Source organism: Psammomys obesus, unplaced genomic scaffold (assembly GCF_907164565.1).
Source record: "Psammomys obesus unplaced genomic scaffold, mPsaObe1.curated_primary_1811, whole genome shotgun sequence".
Lineage (NCBI taxonomy): Eukaryota > Metazoa > Chordata > Mammalia > Rodentia > Muridae > Psammomys > Psammomys obesus.
This window is the reverse complement of record NW_026596134.1, coordinates 27,390,870-27,414,297: the sequence shown is the minus strand read 5'-3', so window position 1 is coordinate 27,414,297 and position 23,428 is coordinate 27,390,870. Positions and strand designations below refer to the sequence as shown.

The 23,428-nt window shown below is 45.1% G+C and overlaps 1 protein-coding gene across 2 annotated transcripts in view; it reads left to right on the top strand.

The window, feature by feature from the left end:
• Sipa1l1 (signal induced proliferation associated 1 like 1) overlaps positions 1–23,428 on the top strand; it is a 288,319-nt gene that overhangs the window by 87,324 nt on the left and 177,567 nt on the right. For both annotated transcript variants that reach the window (XM_055593255.1, XM_055593253.1), the window contains exon 3: positions 3,908–3,976. The gene's annotated coding sequence lies outside the window, so the exon portion shown is untranslated. The remainder of the gene's footprint in view (positions 1–3,907; positions 3,977–23,428) is intronic.

Sequence of the window (23,428 nt, the reverse complement as noted above, 5' to 3'; positions counted from 1 at the left end):
AAATGTTACAGCTCTTTGTCAAGCTGCTGTGCTGAGCAGGGCAGAGATGGGCCAAAGCCTGTGCCTGGTCGGCTTGCAGCCAAGACACAGGCCTGGTGAGGCCCAATGGGACCCAACTCTGCAGAGGATAAATAAGGAATCTCAGACAGTCTTGAAGTGAGAAAGTGTAAACCTGCATATCTTTATTTATGTGAAATCAAGGGCAATATAAATCCTTGTCAGAGGGGGGGATTTTGAGGGTGAAAGTGTTTGATTCTCCGGGGTCAGGGAGTCAGGGATATTTAAATGGTCTTATCACCAGAAGGAAAATACAGCACTTCATTGTTCTGTGGGGGTGAGGGAAGATGGGATCTCCAAGTACAATTGAAGGTCACTGGTCCTTAGCAGGGTGCGACCTTTCTAGGAATTCCTAGGTGCTTGATAGAACAGTTTCCTTGTGGGAAGGGTCTGGCCTGTAATCTGCCTTGAGGGTTATGTGACCTCCTTATAAGACCTGGAATCACCCAAATCAGGGGAGACTTTCAGAACTCCGCTGAGAAAAGGGAGTCTGCCATCATAGACCGAACACAAATAAATGGCCGTAGAGACAACTGACTTCAACCTTGTTCAGCAGAGTCCCACAGGTTTGTGATGTCCCTCCGTGTAGTGACAATGAGTGACATACAGTGTTCCACAACTAAGGTGGTTTGTTGTAGCATGTAGAACCCATGTTAACGAGGTGGTGAGCAGATTTGGTTCTCTGCTTATGGATGAAGTGACATAGGGCAGTTAGTGTGTAATGCTCTGTAATATATCGCAGCTGCCTTCCTTCCCTTTTGTGCCTTTTACTTTGTTCCTTTGTTGTTGTCATTCAGCAGTAACAACGCCAGCCACCACAGGGGTTGTGGTAACAGTACCTGTCACACTCAGTTGCTGTGGACCACTCAGACTTCTAAGAACTCAATATGTCAGCCTGATGCTGATCCTGTGGGTGTGATACTGTTCTGTTAGAGAGGGTGGTGATTTCTTGGAGATTTGTAGTGTATCAAAGGGTAATTGAGACTCTTACATGAAATCCTTATGTAAAATTCCAAGCACATGCTAAGCTTCTAGCTGCTGACATGTGGGGTCTGCATAAAGCACAGCTCTCATCAAAGAGAAAAATGCTAAATCTGAGTGGCCGCGATCAGGATGTGGATCTAGGTCACCCTGAACAGCGTGTTCTCATAAAGTTCATGGGGGCCACGGAACAAAAGCCATAAATGCAGGTACCTCTTCGTATGCACTGGTGAACATGAGGTGGGTGTGTCCCACCAAGCAGGACAGTTTTACTATAGGCCTCAGATGCTGCTTGGTGGATCCTCAGCTTTGTGTTTGTAGGAGCCAGCAGTCTGTTGGTCCCTTCTAAAAGTTAAAAGGACGTTTTGTAAGATAGAGTGAATGATTGTTAAGAGCACCAAAAATAGTCCAAGAAAATTTGGTTCTGGTTCTACAACATTCCAACTCCCTCCAGTCAGTTCAAAACAGTCACTCAGCCTTGTAGAATCTTTAGCATAGGTGTGGCTTTTGCTGGGAACTTCAGTTCCCAGTGATTATGATTCTAGCACAGTCTAGGTATAATTTCTGTGTGTAATTGCTCATTGTTACTCAGTGAGCTCATTGTAGGAAGTGACTGTGCTGCCGGTTGAAGCCCAGGCTGGGTGTGGGCTTGTGTTGTGCAGGTCTGTGTTGAATATAGTCTTCTCCTGGGGCTTGGGGTTTGATATCAGCTACCTTCTCTGTGGTTAGTGCCTGGCTAATCAGGTCAGCTGCTTAGCCTGTGACTCCTACTTCTGACCTGCTGGGCTTTCTGGCACACCTGAGCCACAAAGCCTTGGGGCTGTGCTTTGAGGCACTGACTGCTTTCAAGTGCCTTGCTGTGCCACTGGAACCCTGTGTTCCAAATGCCCTCAGACCCTTAGAACAAGCACAGCACGGATTGTCATCGTTGGGATTTCAAATCGAAAATGGGTTGAGAGACTTGCTTTGGGAAAATTGAAGGTATTTTTGCTTTAGGTAGTGATATTTCCATTGAACAGTAGCCAAGGCCTTTCTTATTTTATTTAATTTTTTCAATTTATTACAATTTATTCTCTTTGTATCCCAGCCGTCTTCCCCTTCCTCGTCCCCTCCCAATCCTGCCCTCCCTCCCTCCTTTGCCCCCATGCCCCTACCCAAGTCCACTGATGGGGGAGGTCCTCCTCCCCTTCCATCTGACCCTAGCCTGTCAGGTCTCATCAGGACTGGATGCCAAGGCCTTTCTTAATAGCCTATCTTTAAATGTGATTGATAAAGAAAGGCCATGTCAAGGCAGCTGCTTCCCTCTTAGGCTGAGGCCTTAGGTAGATGTTCATCTGGATGTTTGTTGGTGTCAGAGTGCTGGTTGGTGCAGAACAGTGGTGTCTTTCCTGTGGCTGATGTCATAGGGACAGTGAACTACTGGTGTTTTGATTTTAGGTTCAGTTGTGCACAGATTGTATGGAAGGATGGAGAAGAAAACTGAGACCCTTCCCAGGTTCTAGCTCTAGTGCAATGAGGATGCACAGCAAACCTGGCTCTTGTTTTCTCTGTGAACATGTTAAAGGGCTTGGCTTTTCTTTTAGGAAGATTAATGGAACCTGGAGCAAAATTCTACCTGTAATTCACTTCTGAACTCCCTGGAGCTGAAGTCACCATTTCCCCTTTTCAGTCTAAGATATATTGGCCAGCCAGTTTCTGCTACAGTTGTGGTGACAAGGGGTCCAGTTTCTCAGACCATTTAGCCTACAGCAGGCATGCAGCAGTATCTCGAACTCTGTAACCTCTAGAGGGCCATCTTAGAGTCACTCACAGAGCCGTGGGTGTTACGGAGATGCATACAGGATGACCTTGATACAACTTAGAGGAAGAATGGACCCGACCCAGGGTACATAATGTACCACAAAGATGGGATTACATTGATGGAAGTGATGTAGAGATAAAAGGAAGAGGGCAGGCATCGGCAGAAGCAGAACAACTGAAAGACCCTCGTCACTCCTCTGAAGTGAGACAGTGTGCATGCGGCTTGGGGTCTTGGGGACTATATAGGAGGGAATGTGGAGAACTTTGGGGACGGAAGATCCTGCTGATCCTATCAGTTCACCGGCAGTCTGGAAGTGGTTGATGCCAGTGTGTTTGGTGTGTGGGTGTTTTTATCAGAAGCTCCCGTAGGTGTTATAAGTCAGCTTTCCTGTAGGAGTGTCTCTGTCCACCCTTCACCAAGGACTCATCTCAGAGAAGATGGGCTTAGAGCTGCCCTGCATAGGTAAAAAGACACTTAACTTGGTGGTGGATGCCTTTGATCCCAGCACTTGGGAGGCAGAAGGAGGCAGATCAAGTTCAAGGCCAGCCTGGCCTGTGAATTGAGCTCAACGCCAGCCAGGATTTCATTGTGAAGCCCTGTCTTTTGGTGGGGAAAAAAAAGAAGAAGAAGAAGAAAATACGTCTGGTTGGAGCAAAGTCTATAAGGCGTTTTGTCTTATATGCAGATCACCCAAAGAGCACAGTGATGGCAGTAGAGTTCAGGAAGAAACTTTCCCACCAGTAACAAAATGGCCTGCCAGCACTGTGTTGAAGATTGAGTCTCGACACAGCACATTGGTGCTTCTCCTTGGTGTCACCCTGGCTAGTCAGCCTTGATCTGCCTTTTCCGGTGAAGGTTTGGAATCCTGTGCTGAGACTAGGCATGCCTTGAGGGTACCTGCTTCACATTGTCCTGGAGGCTCTTGCAGGAATCACCTTTGTTCGTGTCAACGTTTGACAAAACTCACAGAGAACTTGCTGGATGCCTCCTGGTTCCTGTTCAGACAGTGAGACTGACTGCCCTCTCGTTCTCAGCCCCGTGCTAAATCCATGTTTTTATCCTGTACAGGTACTTTTCAGATGGTTGCAGGCTGCCCAGAAAACTGCTGTAGTGAAACTTCAAGAAGGTGAATTCCAGGTAGGCGGGGCTGCTGTGCCTCTGGACCTTTGCCTGGGGTTGTTTACTTTGATCTTTGCTGTGTTTGCCTGTGCCCTTATTTGATCAAGTGAGGGGTTGGCAGCAATAGTCGATGGCAGGGGGTTCTTCTGTTTTTTTCTCGTTCCTCAGAATACTTGGAGAGGAAGAGGAAGAACTTTATATTCCCATGTTATTGAACTCCTAATTGGTATGATGCTTGTTATTATATTTGCTTCTTGTATATTATCCATTTGGATAATTCCAAACCCTTATTGAGAAATTTCCTGCTGACAGTCATAGCCACAGTGGACATTAACACTTGACGTGTGCCTGGACTTTACTAAGCACGTCTCCTGTGGATGTTGATTGGTAAGAAGGCAGATGATTTCTGCAACTCACACAGCAGACGTGGTACAGAGCCAGGATTTGAACTCACATCTGTTTGCCTTTAGTATGCCTTAACTACTTTGTTCTGTTGTTTTTCTTGTTGCACCCTGTCCTGCCCAGTATTAATGTTGCCCCTCCTCTTCTATAAAGCAGCTGGATGCCACTCCAGTTTTATTCTAAAATAATTTTGCTTGTCACAAGTCCTTTCTGTTTGTAGCATTGCCTATCTTAGCTACTCTGATCAAAACTTCTCCATTTACTATTGTGTCAGTGCTTAGAAATCATGTGCTTCTTTTCTCTTTGTACTGCTTAAGAGAAGAAAGGAAATTATTTTATTTAACATGTGGTATCATTTTCCAAGTGGCAGCTCAGTCTAAACAGCTTCCAGCAGTCCCCCGAGACAGTTTTAGATCCTTCTACTGATCTGTGAAATAGCCGGTCAGGCTCTGCACAGTCTCACAGACTCTGGGATGCAGGAGGGGTAAGGATGTTGGGACACACTGCGAGGTTCATCAGGAACAACTTGCAATAGGTATGGCACAGTGCAGAGTGGGTCAGTGGTTTAGAGGTCGAGCGCTTGCCACAGTGTATAATGTGGCTCTGGGTGGGACATATCTCCATTTCATTGTGAGTCGTTGGCGTCTATATGTTAAGATTCAGCTCTCTTCAGTCTCCTGTCCTGAGAACTGCGCTGGACAGCCCTGTATTATACCCTGGTCTGCCAGCACTGGGGTAGGGTGGTATGTGTTATGAATCCAACTCAATAGCATGTCTAGACAGAACCAAATGTGTAATTATGTAAAATCACAGCTAAGGAATTCTGGCCGAACAACTTTAATAATTATTGGCAACTTTGACATTTTCTATTACTTTGTATCCTTACAGTGTTAGCCTATTATTGTAGAAGAGTTATTTTTAGACAAGGCAGAATGCCCAAGATGTGTTATAAATCTAGTTTTTAAAGTAAAATCTATCTTCCATCCAAACAACCTTAAATTTCTTGGTTTAGAGAATTGAGTAAATTTGAATAAGAATCATTGCTCTGGCATTACGGTTGAGCAGAAGTTCTTTCGAAAGTGGCCTAAAAAGCTGTCAGAACTGCCATCTTCATGAGTTTCTTTTCAGTGGAGACTGACTAGCACTCTGCAAAGTGCATGTCTTGAAAGACAGCTCAGACTGTGCCAAGTCTAAGCCGCTTTCCTTGCTGTCATCACTTAGTTGAGTCTCCAGGCCTTCGTTCTTCACAGGAGAGAGTGGCCAGCATCCCTTCTGTCCCCTGTTCTCTACTCCCCCCCCCCCAGCACATGGAACAATGGGCATTGCACCACTGAGTTGTGGGTTCCTTAAACTTTGTGGATACACATTCTCATCTTTTGAGATTGAGGTTCATATCCATCTCTTCCAGCTGTCTCGTACCGTGTATGCCGTGTGGCTTAATGACACAGTTTTTATTTAATTTTATTTTATGTGCATTAATGTGAAAATGTGAAGGTGTCATCCCTTGGAATTGACATTATAGACAGTTGTGAGCTGCCATATGGGTGCTGGGAATTGAACCTGGGTCCTTTGGAAGAGCAGGCAGTGCTCTTAACCACTGAGCCATCTCTCCAGCCCTGACAAAGTTTTTAATATGCTCTTTTTTTTTTTTTTAATTCACAGATACTAATTTTGTGTCTTAGGAAGCATATTTTCTTATCCTGAATTTGTTGCTTTCTTCGGATACCATTCTTGGCCTGTAGACATCCTGCACTATTTCCTTCTGGAGACTTCATAGTTTGGGCTTTATTGTTGGTGACCTGAACTGACGTTTAACACATGCTTTGCTGTTGACACACTCAGCCCAAGGTCATTTTATAAGTGGAGATTTGAAGCACTCCGAGAATTTGCTCTCTCTCTGATGATCAGGTTAAACACGTGTTAGGTCACAATCTGCATCTAGTACTTTGGTGAAAACCTTTTTAAGGTTTGCCTTCCTTAACAAAACAGCATTGCTATTGCAAATTGCACGAACTTTTGATAACTGGGCTTCCTTTTATCATGAAGCAAGTGGTAGGAAGTGCAGACCAAGACTGAAAACTTGGTATGCATATGTGGCATCAGGTAGAAGATGCCATATTTATGTACTCTTGTTCTACTTAGCTGATGTGGGAGGAGCTAAGAAACTTAATCAGAGTCTAAGAAGTTGAAGTGAACCCAGGCCAGCACTTGGGTTGGTGGGCTACACAATGAGACCCTGCTGGCCTGGTAGTGGTTGTTAAAATGGAAAAACCAAATTGATTCCATATTTAGCTTGGTCTGATTTTGATGGGTATTTTATTTCATTTTTGTTAGCTCTGTTATGGGGTTTGCCCCATGATACCCTCTGGGCTTTCTAGTATTTGAGTTTTCTCGCCTGATAGTGCAGTAAGCAACAGGTGTGACGTGGGAACCAGTCAGCCTTCTGAGTGGTGGCTTCTTAGTGTTCTCATATGTACTGAATTGAAGCAGACAGCGAATACTCCACTATCCTGATAATCTGGCCAGTTCTAAAGTGCTTTAGGGGAGAAGGGGGAGCCCCATGTTGAATGCAAGAATGGAAGCCGAAGGTCCCACGCTACTTGGGTATTTGAAGACAGACAAGACAGGAAGAGCCAGAGCAAGCTCCCAGAGCAAGCGACTCTTTGTTGTTAGGCTTTAAGCTGGAATTCACTTTTCCCTTTGCTGGGGAGGCCACAGTGGTTTTGACCTCAATGAAGTACAGTGCTGCCAGCTGGGGGCTCTCTAAGGATACTCTAGTGACATCTCAGAGCTGGCGGTCTCTGTGCTGCCCTCTGCTCACTGAACAGTGTTTGAGGAAGTGGCAAGGGCACTGGGCAGCTCAAGTACCCAACAAAGCAGACCTCTGTCTCAGGAAACATTAGCTTCAGCTGATAACTCTCAGAGAAACTGGGACAGTTCCCAGGCTGCTCTTCATTTGCTGGGATAAACAACAGCATTAGTAGAACCTGCTTGGAGGCAGAGATAATAAAATTCATTGTTCTAATTATGTCCTCTTAGCAGGGTTATATTACATTTTGTTTACTTAACCCTGAAAATAGTGCCTAAAGTAGAGATTTGTATTAATTATCAACCAAATTAAATGTCTGTTTTCAAGATTGGCATTTGTTTTGCTCAGTGTTCACTACTACTTTTGACTAACTGGGTATTTATAGTCTCAGGCAGGGCAGCCTTTTTTTTTTTTTTTTAAGAATTTATTTTATTTTTCAGTGTGTGTGTGTGTGTGTGTGTGTGTGTGTGTGTGTGTGTGTGTATCTGTCTGTCCTTGGATCCCCTTGAATTACAGCTATAGATAATCTGTGAGCCATGAGTTGGGTGCTGGGAACTGAACTCAGGTTCTCTGAAAGAGCAGCAAGTACTTGTAACCATTGAGCTTTCTCTCTGGCCTCAGACCAGCTAGTTTTTAATGATCTGTTTTATATTGTTCACAAGAACCAAATTTAGTGGCCTTATTGTTCTTTGATTGTTCAGTATTTGTGTGTGTGTGTGTGTGTGTGTGTGTGTGTGTGTGTGTGTGTTGGTGGTGGTGGTGGTGGTGGTGGTTGTTTTATAGCTCTCCATGCTGGAGAATCAGACTTAGGGCTCCACACATGCTGCGCAAGTCCTCTACCACTGTGCCTGGCCCCAAACCCACATTTTGACGACAGTCTTCCCTTTTATTGTATTATCTATAGGAACATTTTTCTCTCCTTTTGGGGACAACACTTTTAATTGTCATACGAAACTAGCGTTTCTCTTCATTGCTATTTCAATGTCTACGCATAGGCCAGCATTAATTTTCTGTTGCTGATTGATTCTGTGTGGCCCTGGATGGCCTGGAATTTGCTGTGTTAGACCAGGTTGGGCCTGAATCACAGTGCTCCCCCAGCCTCTGCCTCTTGAGTGCCAGGATTAAAACTGTGGGCAATTCTTGTGGTACCTATTTTAAGTGTTTTATTTAATAAGCCCCAGTGTTTAAGGCTTATTAAAGTTTTAACGGCTTTTTGTGTTACTTATTTTTATAATAGCGGGTAAGAAACAACTGCAGCATTAATAATCATGAATCAGTATTAATTATTAACAATCATTTTGCTACATTGTCTAATCGCTACTTAAAATGGGTGTTAACTTTTCTAATGACACCATTGCCTCTGTTACATAAGTGTAAAAGTAAAGTTTTTTTTTTTAATCAAATTCATATTGATCGCTAAATGATCTCATTGGTCACTGTCAATAGTAGTTACGGATTTCATAATAACCAAGAGAAAACCAAGTGAAGTAGAAATGTGTGCATTTTAGAAATAGATAGTCTCAGAAAGACTTGTTTGCCCGTTTTTCTGATTCCTGTTTTCTTGTGTTACTCCCAGGCTTCCATAGTAAAGTAGGTATCGAAGGAAGATAGCAAGACTTGAGAGGTGCTTGTGGCAGTTTGTCACAGAGAGAGGGTGATGGTTCCGGGACTCCCTTCCTGGATTGCACTTTGAAAGACTGAGGAGTTGGGTTGTGTGGCCAAAGTAATGGGGGGGAAAGAAGCTTGAGAGCGGAACCTGTCAGAGCCAGCTTTCAAAACGAGCACATTTATTGGTGTGAGGAAGAAAGTCATAGAGCTTTAAACTGTTGTGAGAAACGAGATGAACTTAGTCAGGTGCCCCTCCACCTCACGGCAAGCCAAGGGCAATTCACCATGTCCTTCTTCACCAGTCTGTTGAAGGCTTAGCCCAGTGCACCCTGAAACATAGTCTACCTGCTTGAGCGACTGCTGCCAATCAGAGGGAACATCACCAACACACACAAGCCCCGACCAAGATCACAGTGGAAAGGACAGTTGTGAATTCAGGTCATGTTTGTGTCATTGTCAGTCACACTTTCACAGGCCAGGAACTGTGTGCTTTTCAGATTAGAATTGCACCTGCTGGGCCTGTGCCAGAAGGGGTTGCAACTGGAGCAGAGCAGCCCCAGCAAGTGTGTGGGGGACTGTCGTGTGCAGAGGAGCTTTCATTCTCTGGGTTGCTTTCTGTCCACTGAAACATGCCACCCACACAGCTCCCCATGCAGACGTGAAGATTATGTTAATCAGTTTAATTAAAACTGCAAAGGAGGACCATTGATAATGCAAACACAAATGAGCTGTAAAAATTTGGCAGAGCTGAGCCTTCTCCCAGGGCAAGCTTGTATGAACCTCGAGGTTAACCAGAAAGTGGATTCTGCCTAAGAAAATCTAGTTCTGGGCCTGGAGAGATGGCTCTGTGGTTAAGTGCCAAGCACCCAAGTTCGAGTTCAGTTTCCAAACACATAAGGGACAGCTCACAACCACGTATAACTCCACCCCAGGGGAACTGATGTTTTCTGGCTTGTGAGGAACCCCCCCCCCCTTAGGGGAAAAAAAAAGGAAATCCAGTTGTTTGTAGGGTAACCACATAGATGTTTCGGTGGCCCAGAGTGGTGGGCACTCTGTGGGTGGCTCAGATAGAAAATGTAGAGTTGGAGTAGAGCAGTTGGCTTTCTGATTTTGTCCATGTGGAGGAAGCCACGGCCCTCAAGGAGCATACTTTAGAAAGCCCCAGTCCCGGGTCTAACAGGACTGTAGAAACGCCTCTGTCTGGAGAGTGCTGTAGCATGCAGTTAGGTTTGGCTCACCTGTCCCTGAGCAGGTCTTTAGCAGGGTCCACACCAAGAAGCGGCCACTCCTACTTCAGAATAGCCGTTCCTTATGTTTGCAACTGAATTATTTAATTATTCTGGTATGACTTTGTGAGAATAGTGTTTTTGGGAATCTTAGTGTATTCTGTACCCTCCCCCCCTCAACCTTCCAGCATGTACTTGGTAGAATTTTCCTCAGAGAATTAAAAATGAGCTCAGTAGCCATGGTCAGAAGGAAGGAGGGAGAGCTCTCCACAGCCATAGGTTCTGGCATTGGAAACCTTTGGGAGAGAGAATAATGGGAGAAAAGGGAAGGTACTCATAGCTGCTCCATTACATTTTATTAGTGTGCAAAGCATAGTAACACATCAGTGAGTATTTCCTGCAGGTGTGTAGTGTGTATTTGGGTGTCCATGAGAAGTTGGAAGAGCGCACTGAAAGCAAGCTTCGGGTAGCATGTTTGCTGCCCTTTTAGTGCCTTATCCTGGTGTTGCTTGAAAAAGTAAAAATCAATTTGGTGATTGGTACTTCATTATGTACTAATGGAAGTGGAAGGCTAGCAATAATTTGACAGGCTATAGAGACATGTCTTAGGAACCAATTTTCCCAGTGGTTTGCATATGGTGGGCTCTCAGGAGCTTAAGAGGGGAGTTGCGAGCGCTACCTTTGGTCTGGTCATGGGGTTGAGAACATCAGATCTACTGTGAGGATTGCAGGAATGGGAGCTGGTTCCCGGCCCATCCTGGAGGCAGCATGGTGTGCTTGTGCATGAGTGTGGCTTCCTGTGGAGGAGCTGTGTAGAGTCCCTGGAGACAAAGGTGGGATGGCTCACAGTGGACAGTGTTGGATGTCTCTGAGCTCCTGCATCTGGTGTCCTGCTTGTAACACCAGGATCTCCCAAGCCCGGAGCCAGGTCCCAGGGATGCGGACTGCTTGCAGATTTGTGGGTGAGCAGCTAGCTCTGTAAAGAAACGAGCTGAAGGCATCTTTTAAAGTGTCCTGTAAGTCAGCTTGCAGCAGTAACGCTTTGTAGTGCATTTTTCCATTAACCCTAGAACCAGTTTCTGTGGCAAAACTCAGTTCAGTGTTTGTGTTACTTGTAGGAAGGTTGCTGCTGGTTGTAAAAAATGAACTTGAAATAAAGTTGCCCTTTTCCCTTGATGTGTAATTGTGAACAGAACTTCACCTTTCCCTGCTCAAAGTCTCCAGGTGTTGCTACTCCAGCTGCCGCAGCAGCAGCTGATCCTGTTTCTTCCCTGTACTTTTCCCTTCAGGTTTCTTTTGTATGGATCATTGATCGAAGCCGGTTTCTTTTGTTCGGTGCATTGTCTAAGAGTCACCTGAGTGGTGAGGTCGCTGGTCCCTCCCAGCTGTAGGACTCCCTGTTGTGATATGCCGAGTGCTTATCCAGTGGCCCACTGAGAGGCATTGGGATGTTACAGGCTTTGAGTTTCACAAAAATTTATTATATAGAGGTATACTTTCATTTCTGTTGGATAATTGCCCAGAATTGGGATTATTTGACTATGTGGTTGTTACACAATGTGTTTATTTAAGATGAGTTCTCACTGTATTGCTTAGATTGGCCTCATCCCCTGAGCTGGAATGATGCTCCTGCCTCATCCTCCCACATAAGTTTAGAAAACTGGTATGTGTCACAGTGTTTTCCTACATTTAACATCTCAGGATCTTGCACACTATTTTTCTGAATGGCTACATCATTGTGCATTCATATAACAACATACGTGAGCTCCAGTCGATCAGTGTCCTTGTCCACGCCTAGGGTGTTGTCATTTGGCCATGTTTGCGGACATACAATGATGTCTTAGGTTTTCATATCAATAGTCCCGGATGGTTGATGGGTGAATGTTTTGTTTCACCATCTGTTTACTGATTGTGTATCCTCTGTGGTGAAGAGTGCCATTGGGTCCCTTTTGCCCCGTTTAAAATTGACTGTTAACATTTCTTGGTGGAGTTTTCAGAGAACTTAAAATTTTTATTCATTGTGTTTGTGCAAGCGTGCATGTATGCTGTGTGTGTGGGTGAGGTGTCTTATGTGCTTCAGCTAACACGCAGAGGTCATAAGACAAATGTGTGGGGTTAGCTCTACCATTCCACCTGGGTCTGGCCCATCAGAGGACTTTTAAAAACAAATTCGGAGTACGTTGTTGTATATAGACCAGGCTGGCCTTGAATTTGCAGAGATCTGCCTGTTTCTGTTTCCTAAGAGCTGGGTTTAAAGGTGTGTTTATAATTTATATTTATAAAAATAAGGCCGCACCCAGCTATATTTTTTATATTCTTAATAGAGTCTTTTTGCAGGGCAGAAAGTTTTAATTTTGAAAAAGTATGGTTTGTCTTTTTTTTTTTTTTTTTAAACTTACACCATTTTGAGAATAAATGTTCAGAAAACTCTTTGGTTTGTTATTCCAAGGCTATCAAAATTTGCCTTTATATTGTCTTCAGGAACTTTTACAGTTTCACAGTTTACAGTTCAATGTAAATAATGATTTATTTTGTTTTTAATACCGACTAAGATCAAGGATCCTTTTTTAATGAGCCAGTGTCTGGGTCTTTGGCCATTTATTGAAAGTACAGCTTTTCTCTTGAATTGCCTTTGAATCTGCATGAGTTACATTTGTTTTGTTACTGTGACAAAATGCCCGAGGCAAGCAACTTAAGGGAAAGCGTTTATTTGGCTCTTTGAGAGGATGCAATGTCCTACGGTATAGAAGGCATGGTGGCCGGAGCTTGCACTGGGGGACAGGCTGCACAGAGTAGACAGGAAGCACACCTCACTCTAAAACCCCCTGACCCGCCTTCCCCAGTGACCCACTTGCTCCAGTGAGGCTCTGCTCCTTAAAGGTTTCACAATTTTCCGAAGAAGTGACACCGGGTGGGGACCAAGAGTTGAAACCGAGGGACATGCATTTTCAATCCACAGTAGTAATTTCACCGCAAGTCAGTTGATGAGCTGGTGTGGGCTGGCTTCTCTGGTATTCCCCATTTCACTAAGGGCTCCCCTGATCTGTTTCCCGGTGACAAACAGGGGGCTTTAAAATGGGACGGGGTATTTTCTGTGACTGCTCATATACTGAGCTGAGACATAGAAGGACAAGGAGGAAAAGCAACAGATGGCGTGCCCCTGTTCAGGCATCAGAGAGAAAGTTCCTGTTCCTTAGAGTTTAGGTCACCGTGCTTGCTACTGCCTGCCATGCTTTGAGAGTTCCTGGGAAGAGAAGAAAGAAAAATAAAAGAAACATGGGCTGGGGAAACCCCCTCTTTGACTCCCCCAGCCAGAACTCAGAGGATTTGATTGCTCATTCTGGACTGCTGTCTAGGTCAGGCCTCAGTCAGAGTTGCAGGCATCTATGGGCAAAGTGGGACCCCTGCTTCTGGGGTGCTCCTTGCACTTTTTAGCCCTGTGTCAGATGAGCCCATTGCAGTGTTTTGCAGAGCCCTCAGGAAGCTACTTCATAGCCAGGTGGTGGTGGGGCATGCCTGTAATCCCAGCGATCAGGAGGCAGAGGCAGGAGGATCTTGAGTGTGAGGCCAGCCTAGTCTACACAGCAAATTTCAGGACAGCCAGGGCTACTCAGAGAAACCCAGTCTGAAAGAAAAAAAGTTGGAAATAAAAAGAAGCTGCTATGGCTGTCCCAGGTGGAGAGACTGGGTCGGGGGGTGGCTCTTTCATCTTACCCTGGAATCCGTACCCGCTGTGGCTAAATACAAAATTTAGAGTCTGCATAACGTTGTAGAGATCCAAGGTTCTGAAATCATAGGGATTTGGTCTGCAGACCAAAACAATGCATAGCCTTGGCTGGGTGGACTGGGATGGTACAAGACGGAGCCATGCGGGAAGGTGCCACTGTTGTGGAATGCGTGTTGGTTCCAGTGGGCTCTTCTCTCCTTGCTGTGGGTAAGTCAGGGAGCAGTGTAAGCTGACAGTGTTAGACAGCCGTTCTCATGCGTGACTTCCGGTGCAGAGGTGTATCCGAACTGTGTGTCCTCTGTTCTGTTCTCGTCTGTCGCCACATCACAAGCAGCTTGGCTTCTGATACTTACATATTTAGTTGAGTTGTTTCTGTGTGTGACGTGAGGTGATTTGTCTTTGTCCGAACCTCCTCTGTCTAAGCCAAAAGGGGAATTTGAGAACACAGGAAGATCAGAGCCCCTTCATTCTCTTAACGACTTAAAAGTTGTGGAATAAATATTATTATCCACACAGCTGGTGAAAAGCAAATACAGTTCAGTGGAATCCTAGTGGAAACATCTCCATGGTGTAGAAATTAACTAATTTACTTTAGGTTATTGTTTATCAGTAGAAAGCCATTAAAAATCAGTATGGAGGGAATTTTAGGTAGTTGATCATAAATCTCTTGAACTCAGCCTCTGGAGACCATGTTAATGGACTACTCACAGCAGGGGACAGGAACAGACAACTAGGAGGGTCTAATACAAGGTAATTAAGAATAACTCACTTTGAATTCAAGTCACAGAAAATGAGAGTAAAATATAAAGAGGAAAGATGGCTGAGACCCTGCACTGTCTTTAGAGACATCCCATGGTAATTAGTTGCGTTCCCGTTGTTTGCTGTGCTTTTGTTATTTAAGACTAATTGTAGAAACATTTGTGGAACACAAGCTACATTCCTGTGTCAGGTGTCTTACATGGTTTGTCTCATGACGTTCTGACAAGAAGCTTCCGAGGCTGGCCTGATGAGTGGGAGCAAGTGACACAAAAGAGGTCCGTGTGTGTGATTAGATTCACCTAGTCTAGCTGTAGACACTCTGCTCTTACCTGGGTAGCCTTGTCTTCCCCAGTTGATAGCTGATAGTATAGCTTACTAGTAAAATGCTGGCCTGGTGTGCTGGCTGGCTTTCTGTCATTTGACACAGGCTAGAGCCATTGGGCAGAGGGACTCTCAGTTGAGAAGATGCCTCTGTCTAAGACTCACATATAGGAAAGTCTCTCAGGAGTTTTCTTGATAAATGATTGGTGTGTGTGCGCACGTGCGTGTGCGTGCGCGCGCGCACACATTTGGGTGATGCCACCCTGTACAGGTGGTCCAAGAGTTAGATAAGAAAGGCTGAGAAAGCCACGAGGAGCAAGCCAGTAGGCAGCACTCCTGCATGGCTTCCGCCTCAGTTCCTGCCCTGACTTCCTGAGTGACAGAATGGAACCTGAGAGTTATAAGATGAAATAAACACCCCCCCCCCCCACACACATACAAGTTGCTGTTGTTCATGGTATTTTATCACAGCAGCTGAAACCCCACCTAAGACAGCTCCCATGAACACGGCCCTGGGTTTTCTACTCAGCACACAAACAAATTAACAAACCACCATCAAAAATCCAAACCACCCAGAATCTTCTGGAAAACCTACCACAGTAGAATTGAATTAGATTCTGAAAAAGAAGCTGGGAGTGGTGGTGCAAGCCTTTAACCCCAGCATTTGAGAGGCAGAGACAGGCAGATCTCTGTGAGTTTGAGGCCAGCCTGGTCTACAAAGCAAGTTTCAGGACAGCCAGGGGTACACACAGAGAAACCCTGCCTCGAAAAGCAAAAACAAACAAACACAAATTCTGAAAGAGAAGAAATTATAAAGATCTCATTAAGTATTAAATATTAATTGTGCATTGAAAATACAGCTGAAGTGTACTGTGATCAGGTATGTCAAAGCTTCAAAAAGTAAGAGTTGGATTTAATGATTATTAATTTTGAACCAGATTGAGGGGAGGAGTGGGAGAGGAAAGGCTGCTTTTAGGATTTCTTATCATGTGAACATTTTTTTCTGCTGTTTCTTCATGTCTGCTTGATGTAAGTAATCAGAAGAGTCTCATCAGTAGCTTTGGCCAAAGTGAGTCTTATGAATATAGTGCCAGGGACCACATCCAAAGGAAGGCTTTGATAGGACTGAGTTCAGGAAGTGAGGAATTTGCTTGTTTCCATAGGGACAACTTAGGGTCCTGATGGGGTTAACCTCTTATCCTCTCCAGATGGTCTGGTGGAGAGAGGACTCTTTGTTCTGGTTTAGAGGAGATGGCTCCTCCTCTCCATCCTTTCCCCTCTCACCCAATTAATGGCAGCCAGAGATTTGATACTTGTAAGAGATTAGGACCCTGAAGGAATTGAGGAACGGTGTTGACATCCTGTGCAGATGGATATTTGTGCCTGGAGGCTGATGTTTATACAGTCTTTCTCTGTGACTATCCAGGCCGCAGCCGACACTGAACCATCCCAGACAACTTGTGTGGTATTTTTTTTTCCCTTTGAGGAACACAACTGTTGGTTAAGCACAGATAAGATCTTTCGCTCTGATCACAGAACAAGGGACTTTAGAGTGTTGGCCAAGGACATACTACAGTGTTTGGGGGTAAAACCCTTAAAAGTGGTCAAAATTTAAAGACCATTAGAATTAATTAGTTAATAATTTTGAGACAGGGTCTTACTCAGTAATCCATGCTGACTTTGAAATCAATATGTAATGTGACTGCCCATAGTGGCAGGGGTCATAGGTCACAATCCATAGGTCATTAATATCAGGTTAGCTCACAGCTCTTCTCTTGCCTCAGCCTCTCATGCTAGGATTACAGGCATGAGCCTAATATATTCCCCCACAGAAGCTAAATATTTATTAGATAGGAATTGTAGAAATACTGGGACTTGGTTTTGTTCACACGTAACATATTATAAAAAGCGTTTGAGTGTGAAGCTGGCTGTGTGAAGCATGCTTTGTGGTTTTTTTAGCTATCTGAGGATGGAATTGCCGTGGCTCTTAGTGAAAATGCCTCTCGATTCACTGTTCGTTTACGTTTATGCCTTGTGCAAATTTATAAGTGGACCGTTTGAGTCTGTTCTGCTGCTGTCATTGGTAGCTGCTGGGAGATGGCATCTGTGGAAGTCAAGGAGACCCTGCATAGTTACCGCTGTGACAGCTGGAGAGAGCCTGGGGCAGGAGCTCTACTCTGGGGCCTTACTTTGCTTTCTAGGACTCCCGGTTGGTAAGCTGCCCGGCACTCAGCTCATCCCCCACATCGCCACCAGTTTCTGAATGAAAGGATGTCTAACTGTGCTCATCTCTTGCTTAAAGGATTTCTAAGGCGTCTCAACAACCCGTAGGTCACCTACAAGGCCTCAAACACTGTGGTGGGAGCTAGCCATGTCCTTCACTGACCGTGGTGCCTCTGAAATTCTGCCTGATTTTCACCTCAGGGGCTTGTGCTGTCCCTTGTCTGTCCGCCTCAGTTTCTGTGCAGAAATCCAGACCTTGGCATGTGGCAGTGCAGTGCAGATCGGGTGCTGAGAGTGCAGTTTAAGGTACCGCAGTTTGAAGGCAAGAGCTGGGAGACCTATTACTAAGAAACTGTGTGATTCTGTAATCTTACTTGTTTTCAATGCTTTTTACGTTATCTTTGACATGCAAACACTAGTTAAATATGTACAAATCTTTTTAGCAGTAAGCATCAAATTAACAGTTACAGCATGCCCATTCTGTGTTAAATTGTTGGACCTTTCTGTAGGTTAGCCTTGACTTTCCAGCAGTGGCAGGATGGGAATGATTCGGGAACTGGGGCTGGTGAGCAGGAGGGACAGTCATGCACGTGGCCATGTCTGCCATGGGGACTCATTAGGTGTGCTGGGATGGGAATCTTGGTTTGAATCTGGGTGCTGGGTCCATTCCAGCAGAGTGCATTGCAGCCCGGGAATGATACAATGACTTGCCTCACAGCAGGAGTCCCTGGCGGCAGGCTTGTTGTTCAGTGCAGCGGTTTTTGAAACAGAGAAGAATGTTTTATTTTGAGTCAAGACCAAAATAAAATTGTTTCCTTGTAGTGTCTCCACTTGGATTTGTTCATAGCCATACACAATGTCTGTCTGTACGTTGAGTTACAGTGAAGGCGATTCTGACTTTTTCCTTCAGTCTGTGAGTATTTGATTCTGCCCAGAAGCCGAAGTCCATCCTCCAACCCTGTGTGATCACTAGGATTGACGATTTTGCCAGCCATAGCAGTGCTGGGATGCTTGATTCTCTGGGGGTACGGGATAGAATGGGTATTTCTGCAAAAACGAAGGAAAACCATGTCTCACTCTCAGGTGAGTCATCTAGAGCAGCCACAGCTTTTAACACATAAAGCGCCAGGGATACGGAGTGAACTAGGAATGTGCTTGCATTTAAATCTGATCGTAAGATAGAAGGTAGACGATGGCAAGCAGAGTTTAGACTGTCCACCCCCAACTTGACCCCCATCTAACCTCTCCCTGGCTTGTAAATCAGGAAGAGGCCTGTCCTAACTGGCTTGTCTTACCAGAAGCCGATGTTTATGTTTAACATCCTCTTGCCCCTGTGCCTGCCTGCGTGGCCGCCAGCATTGGTGGCGCTCTCCTCTCCTCTCCTCCCCTCTCCTCTCCTCTCCTCCCCTCTCCTCTCCCTCTCCTCTCCCTCTCCTCTCCCTCTCCTCTCCCTCTCCTCTCCCCTCCTCTCCTCTCCTCGTCAGCTTCCAGACGCATTACTAGTTTCCTGCCTACAGGAAACACCACAAAGCGTAGTGTTGTTTCAGAGGGTGTGATAATTACACGTGAATGTGTGATAGAGAGAGACCCAGTCAGGAGCTAGGTACCAGTGCTGCTTCTGTGCCTGAAGCTGTATTTTGCCAAACACCATGAGCACGTTACCTGGCCTTCAGTACCTGCAGAGAAGCTTGTGTGTGACCAGCGGAACAGCTGTCTGTTTGTATGGGCCTTGAGTTGTGCAGATTAAATGTCTGTCAGAAAACTGTGCTGGGTGATGGTTTCACCAAGCCCTAGAGAGGGCCTTTGGCTGCCAGCATCCCTAGTGAGAGGACACTGTTGGAGCTCCAGCCTAGATGTCTGCAAGAGCGGGGCCTGGCCGGGGCGGAAGGGCTGCTCTGGAAGGCTTACCCGTTTACTTGAAACTCCTTGGCCATCCCCGAGTCAAGAGGCTCAAGTGAAGTGTTTGAGTGGGCATGTAGCCAGCCCAAATAACATCTTATTTTTATTACAAAAGACTTGAAATGCTGACTCTCTGCCATCAAACACAAACTTATTTTTAAGCCATGAATCTGCCTAATGATCTTTCCAATATTTAGAGGGAACTAATATTATTTGGGGAATTACATTATTTTAAATTTCCCTTCCTTCCTTCCTTCCTTCCTTCCTTCCTTCCTTCCTTCCTTCCTTCCTTCCTTCCTTCCTTCCCCGTCCCACCCTTCCTCCCTTCCTTTCCTTCCCCTCTTGCCTCCCCCCTCCCCATTGTGTAGACCAGGCTGCCTTAGAAATCAAGAGATCTGCCTGCTTTTGCCTCCTAACTGCTGGGATTAAGGGTATGTATTCCCTAAATCACTGGGTGCAATTATTTTGAAAGAAACATTTTAGCTTAGGGATGATTTTCCGCCAGTTCATTTCTGTCCTTTCTTTCATAAAAAATTTGATGTCCTGTTATTATTCATTCACAAATACTTTGTTAAAATAGTATTGGTGATCTAGACTTAGAATACGGTTGATACTGAGTGTGACACAGATTCCTTCACATTTTGGGAACAGAGGTCCATGTAGAGTTCCTGACAAGGCTGTCTTTTTGAGCCTTTCCTGGAGTAAACGCAACCCCCTTTGCACTGAAGCAGGCTTGTTAACACAATCGTGGCACCGCTGGTTTGCACCGTTGTCTGTCTTGCCTCCAGATTTTCTGCATGGTAACCCTCTGGATGGAAAGGTCTGCCTGTCCCCTCTAGCCTGGGGAGTTCTCTTGGGCCTTCAGCTTTCTCTTTTTTCTCTCAGCCCTTTCGCTGAGGTGCAGTCTTGCACCAGGTCACTTCCTTGCCACTGACCCTGTGGGCTAGCATGTGTTGTCGCCAGTGTTCCCTGGCCTCTGTTTATTGCATCTCCTAGAGGAAGCAGAGGGTCCATGCGAGCGAATGAGCTAGTTCACGAGGAGCACTCCAGACTGTGCCTGTCTCCATCATCTCTTCACACTGCACTGTAGTTACATCAGTGCCTCAAGCCCCAGCACAGCCCTGGCATCGCTGCACTTTTGTCAGAGTGGTTCTCGGCAGCATGCATGTGTACGGTGCAGAGTGGGCGCTTAGTGCGTGTGTGAAGGGTAAGTGGGTGAGCAGGAAGAGGAGAAGGAGACTGTGCCTTCCTATGTCTGCTTTGACCCCCCTCAGCCCGTAGGGACAGAGGGCAGAGAGCTGTGTAGAGGCCTGGGTCTGAAGAGCCAGCTTTCCATTGTGGAGGTTGGACCTCATGCACACTTCATGGCGGGCGCACTTTGGCGTGATGGCACTTATCTCTGACTGAAGACCATTGAGGGACTCAGTAACTCATTTTTTCCAGGTTGTTCACTGAACACTTGCTTCTTGTCCAGAGCTGCACAGTAAGCAGGAACAGGCTTTGCCTTTAAGTTTTTCCAGGTAGGTGCATGGACAGATACACCCATGCACACCCCATCCTCATTGTGTAAGTGCTGAAGTGATAGGCTAAGGGTTAGGACATAGGAGGTCATTAGGCCTTGTCTTTCTTTAAAAGTTCTCTCTTCGGCGGGTAAGTGCTGTTCCCTAAGCCTGTCCTCTGAACAGAAGGCTTGGAGACAAAGCCACTTGAGAGGCCTTGCCAAGGTCTTCCAGCAGCAGTAAGCACTTCCAGCACTTGCTCCAGGCCCCTTTCCACATGTTGCCATCAGTGTTAGGTGGTTACAGGGCATAGGCTACACAGTGTCAGTGCATTCTAAGGTGGAAGGAACAAAGAATGGACTTCCCCGTAGGCATTTTCCCCAAGATATGCTTGTTTTCAGCAGCTAGGTCTTAGTGTTGACTGTTAGCTCCGTGGGGAGCTCTGGCAGGTCCTGATGAAGCAGGTGTGTTGCGCCCTGCAGGCAAGCTTGTGGTTCACTGGGCAACCGGAGGGGGGTAGAGAGTGGGTATTGGGTAGGCAGTAAGATGCCACAGATACCCTGCTCACTACATGTTGGTGATTGGACACAGGACTGAGTGTGTGACTGAGCGAGCCAGCAGGTCACTGGAGAGTCCAGGCATTTGGTTTTGAGGCTGTGTTACCGTCTAAAAGTTTGGTTTGGTTTTGTGCTGCTGGGGCTCACGCTCTAAGTGTTCCACCAGTTAGCTACATTTTCAGTCCTTGGCCTGCGAGAGAGGGTTTTGCTTGTAGCCCAGGCTAGCCTGAATCCCAGGCTCCTCCTGCCTCAGCTTCTCCAGTGCTCGGATTACATGTGGGTACCACCACATTTGGCACTCTGTAAGTTTTAGTCTTAAAATCAGGGTGCTCTCTCAGGTTCCTGGGAGATGAACCTGTCCTCTGAATAACATCTCGTGTTAAGTCCATGGATTAGGCCAGACCTATAGGCTGAGCGGTAATGGGCTTCTTAATGTGCATGTATAGATCTGATAGTTTGGTTTTCATGACTGACTAATAAAATTTACTTAAATAGCTTTACTTAATTACTGTTATTTCAGCTTCTAGGAATCAATGAATAATTTATCTTCTGTGTTTATGGATATATTCCAGAGATATGTGGTTTTTATTTTTTTTAAATTTTTGTCATGTGATTTTTCTGACATGTATATTAAAATCTGTATAACTGTAGTATTGGAAAACAATGTTAAGACCAAGAGCTAGGTGAGATAGTTTGTACAGGTCTATACTCCTAGCACGTGGTAGATAAAGCAGGAGTATGGTAAATTCTAGGCCAGCCTGGGCTACACAGGAAGAGTCAGTCTTTCTGTGTCTCTTTAAATAATTAAAAAAAAAAGTATTCTCAGGACTTTTATTAGGCACCTTAGAAATTGAGTGATTAAAAGTTTCCAAGATTATATCAATCCTAGCCATAATTACTTGGCAGGTGTATAATAAGAAATTCATGGTTCTTTTCATCTTCTCACCTCTGAATAGAGGTCATAAGAAAACTGTCTCCTTTGTGTGTGGGACTGTTTTGGTCAGGATGGTCCAATGAACTTGTACTCTGGAGCGAGCAGTTCCTGTGAGGCAACCTAAATAGGTTTTTGTTGGCATGCATGGGGGGGGGGGGGCGGGGATCCATGTGTTCTGCACAGCACTGAGATATGCTCATGACTTCATTTTGTTGTGTGCAACAATCGGAAATGAGTTTCCCCAAACCACCCTCATGTAAGAAAGGCCCCCTTGTATCAGTTATGTGACGGACATTCCAGGACCCCTCAGCTCCAGGATGGCTGTCTTCCCAGCTGCCTCCTTGCCTTCTGGAGGACACCAGTTGCAAAGAGAAGGCTTTGTCTGTTGTGTATAAAACCAGTGTTGTTTAGACTTTGCTCAAGCAACTTAAATTGCTTAAGAGCTTGATGAGACATTCTTCAGCAGATAATAATTTAAATGAAGGTCAAATTTAGAATCCAACTTATGAGTTTAAAAATATCTGTTGCCTTAGAAAGCTGATAATGGCACACTGGGGCCTGAGAGCCTAATAGATGACCTCAGTGAACACAGGCCTGTATTAGGCTGTCAATAGCAGTGACCACTTGAGACTATGAACCCACGTGGAAGCCATCCGGCTTGGGACTTGGAACTCAACATCTGACGTGTTCATTGGCTTTTTAATTCATTAGGGACTAGAATCTGATTTTTGTACAGTAATTTTATTGGAAAATTTTTAGTTTGATAAGGAAGTATTAGAGAACATGGTGAAAGAAATTGAAGGTTCATTTTACCCTGATAAGGTCACAGTGTGCTTTGTTTCATAGTTTATTTAGAGAAGCAGGGAGTTTTCCTTAGAGGGCACTGTAAACACCATTAACACAAAGATGGGAATGTGAGAGGAAGAGCAGTTCTTTCCTGAGGCTGGAAGTCAGCTACCAAGTCCTGTATCCTAACATGGTTCATTTGTGCAAGTGGATAGTCAGTATAAAGCACAGATGATTCTCTCAAGCTCCCTTTGTTACACATTTATGTGCCTAACATAAAAAGGAGTGTGCAAAAGCTTGGGCTAGAGTGCTTTTTAATTATCAGATAAGTAAACATCTATTTCTCTTGCATTGATACATTTGAATTATTGCCTTAAATTTTATTTGAAATTGAAAAAAAATACGACCAAGTTTAAAGCAAACATTTGAATTAATTTTATTTGATGGGGGAAAAACCTATTATAACCTGAAGTCAGAATTTTTTTCTACATGACTTAAAAATGTAAAAACAAAAGAAAACAAACAAACAAAACACTGGGTTGAAGAGATTTTTTCAGGTTAGGAGCAGTGGCTGCTCTTCCAAAGACTCAGGTTCAGTTCTCAGCACCCACCTGGAGGCTGACAGCCATCAGTAACTATACTTCCGGAGGCTCTTACACCCTTTTCTGGCCTTCATGGGCACCAGGCATGCATTTGTATACAGACATACATACAGCAAAA